Raw genomic sequence first — 3,025 nt, 5'->3', positions numbered from 1 at the left:
GTCGGAGCGCCCGGTGCCAGGCCGCAATACCAGTCAGCCCGTAGTGGCACCCGTGGCCCGCGGCCACCCGGCTCCCAGAGCCGCGACTTCATCCGAGTCAAAGAGATAGAATAGAAGAAGCTATTTACATAAGAAATTCGGACCACCCACGAGGCTTCCGTACTCACTCGCTTCAGGCTTGCCACTGCTCCGCGGGCGCTGAGCCTCGCTCTCCCAGGATGCAGACCACGTGGCTCTCGTACTGACGAATGTCATTAAAAAAACACTTTCGAAAAGGCTTAGCATGTTGACATGTTCAAACACACTACAGCCACCATCACCTCGCTCAAGAAAGCACGCCGCCGACGCTAGCGATCAAAATTCACGCTGGGCCTACGCTTCGGTTCAAACAAAGGTCTCGAACGAAGCAAAACTGTTAAAACTATCGTCCGATGCCCCAAGAGCCCCACGTTGGGCAGCCAGATGTGGGGTCTCTCACCCGGTGCTCTTGGGACAAAGGAACGACAACACAGTAGTGCAAACAATCACAAGGGCATTTATTGCACCTTTCATAAATCAATGCCTGCTAGCCGAGTTGCTATCCACAAAACATGCCGATGGGCGCGCGACAAACCTAGAAGTCCGACTCACCGCGACCGTTTGCGAGCGAATATGTTCGCCCCATGCTGGATCCCAACGCCTGGTCGTTCGCGTGTACGGTCACGCGAATCGTGGCGCGTTCGAAGGCGACCACGCGAGGCGGTCTCGCAGAAGCATGGGTCGGCGCGCGGGACGTCCTCACTGTTAGCCGACCCGCCGGGAAAAGACAGCCCGTCCTCCCCTGCGCCCCCAAGTAACCCTGCCGTGAGGCGGCGTTAGCAACGCAACACTCGCGCCATCTCTCGCACTGCGCCCCAACCACATCGACCACCGTGGGCATCACGCAGGCCACGCGGCGAAGCCGGATTACAGGAGACGCGCCATGCGGGAAAAACATATCAGGGGACGCGCGAGAGTCGCGCATCCCCACAACGTCCGTCACGCTCGGTGGCCGGAAGTCATGGGCTCCCAAGGAGCGGCTTTAGCGGCCCAGCCGGGTCGCGGTATCAGGAACACTGTAATGCCTGCCCAGGATTATGAAATGGTTGTCCCGCATCTGCCATCAGGTTCGAGTGTTTTGAACACAGTATTTTTGCATGGTGATGTCACCGCCAGGCCTTATCGCGTCGAGCATTTTCGCGACGCCCTAGCGCGTCTGTCATTGCTGCCAGATGTGGTTGCCCTTGGGGCATATCAGATGAACCACCTGTGGGCCGTTACTTTCAGCAGCGAAGGAGCGAAGACAAAGATTCTGCAGGCCGAAGCTTTCGATGTGAAAGACCACCGCTGCGTGGTTATTGACCCGACCAACCAAGGCGTCAGGCTGAAGCTGTTTTGGCTGCTCCACGGTGTGCAAGACGACGACGTGCGAGTGGCATTAGCAGCGTTCGGAAAAGTGTCTGAAATAACCCGCGATAAATGGAAAGTTGAAGGCTGCGTCGACAAGGCTTCAACAACACGGTCGGTTGCACTGAAACTTAAGGTGGGTGTTACCATCGAGGATTGCCCCATCAGTTGCGTGTTGGTGAGGACGTTGCTCTCGTCCATGTTCCTGGGAGGGCTCCGCTGTGCCTTCGGTGCCGTGGAAAAGGACATATACGCCGTGAGTGTCGGGTGCCACGCTGCGGGCTATGCCGGCGTTTCGGCCACGATGAGAGCCAGTGCGTGCGTAGCTACGCTAATGTTACGGGCCAGGCACGAAGTGATGAAGCGGCCGAACACATCATGGATGAAGCAGACGCGGTCGAAGCAACCCACGGAAGTGGGGGAGATGATGCTACCAAGGAGCCAACATCCAAGGAAACCGCACCCGCACCCCTTGCAGGTACCAGCCAAGCCGGTAAGGACCAAACCCTGCCGGCCGTCGCATCAAAGCCAGCGTTCCTTCCGGAAACAGCGGATAGCGTGACTGCTGTAAGCCTGGTTACGACTGGGCAGCAGGGCGACAACCAGGAAGACGCCGATACCGAGATACCCGCAGCGTCAAGTGTACCAGTGAAGCGGGCTCACGAGGATTCGGTTAGTTAGGAACCGAGATTGGTCGGTGAACGCGGCGAGGAGCCTCCGCCGAAGGCACCTTCAACGCGCCGCGGACCGTTCAAGCCCAAACCGAAATTGCCACCGGAACGCAGTACTGCGTCTGCTCTCCCTCCGCCTTAGCGGAGGCTTCTTTTGCCACAACGCTTGAAGCCCGGTCTTTGATCGGGTCAGTCCTAAGCTCAAACACCTTTATGGATATGGTTTCACCCTGTTTTATGTGTGAGTAGACTGATCGGCGTCTCCCTTTTCCTTAGATGGCTACCAACCTCACGTCCAGCCTACGTGTTGCTACGCTTAATGTAAGGGGCCAGTCGGCGCGTAGAAGGCAACTGCAACTGAACCGCCTTCTGCTAGAAAACGAAATAGACTTGCTCGCGGTTCAGGAAACTAAAATTGAAGACGAAGAACAAACAGACAGAATGGTAGCGGTCTATCGTAGCAGATACTGCGTTTCCGTATGTCATGCTGTTGGAAGAGCGGGTGGATGCGTTATTTTTTTAAGAAATGGTATTAGGGCTGTTGATACTGTGGTCTCGAGTGAAAGTGGTCGTCTCGTAATGTGTGATTTTGAATCGGATGGAGTGGCTTGGAGAGCTGTGTGTGTATACGCTCTGAATGCAATTGCTGAAAGGGAGAGTTTCTTCCGACAGGTGAAGCCTGTCCTGCTTACTGAAAGGCGGGTGATCTTGCTTGGTGATTTAAATTGCGTCTGTAGACCAGAGGATAGGACAACAAACCGTTCCTTTCGAGATCGGAGCGCCGAGTTACTTTCCGAAATTGTAGGTGAGCACGACCTTGAAGATGTAGGCTTGATATTGACGCATGAAGGCCGGGCAATGTACACTCACTTTCAGGGAGGCAGTCATGCTAGATTGGACCGTATATATGTTCATGTCGAATGTTCGCT

The 3,025-nt window shown here is 55.5% G+C and overlaps 1 pseudogene; it reads left to right on the top strand.

Moving 5' to 3' along the window:
• Positions 1–1,039: 1,039 nt before the first annotated feature.
• LOC142566226 (uncharacterized) lies at positions 1,040–2,106 on the top strand (annotated as a pseudogene).
• The last annotated feature ends 919 nt before the right edge of the window (positions 2,107–3,025 follow it).

The sequence above is a fragment of the Dermacentor variabilis genome, unplaced genomic scaffold (assembly GCF_050947875.1).
Source record: "Dermacentor variabilis isolate Ectoservices unplaced genomic scaffold, ASM5094787v1 scaffold_12, whole genome shotgun sequence".
Lineage (NCBI taxonomy): Eukaryota > Metazoa > Arthropoda > Arachnida > Ixodida > Ixodidae > Dermacentor > Dermacentor variabilis.
Note: the sequence above shows the minus strand (reverse complement) of the source record. Positions and strands in the feature narration are given on the sequence as shown.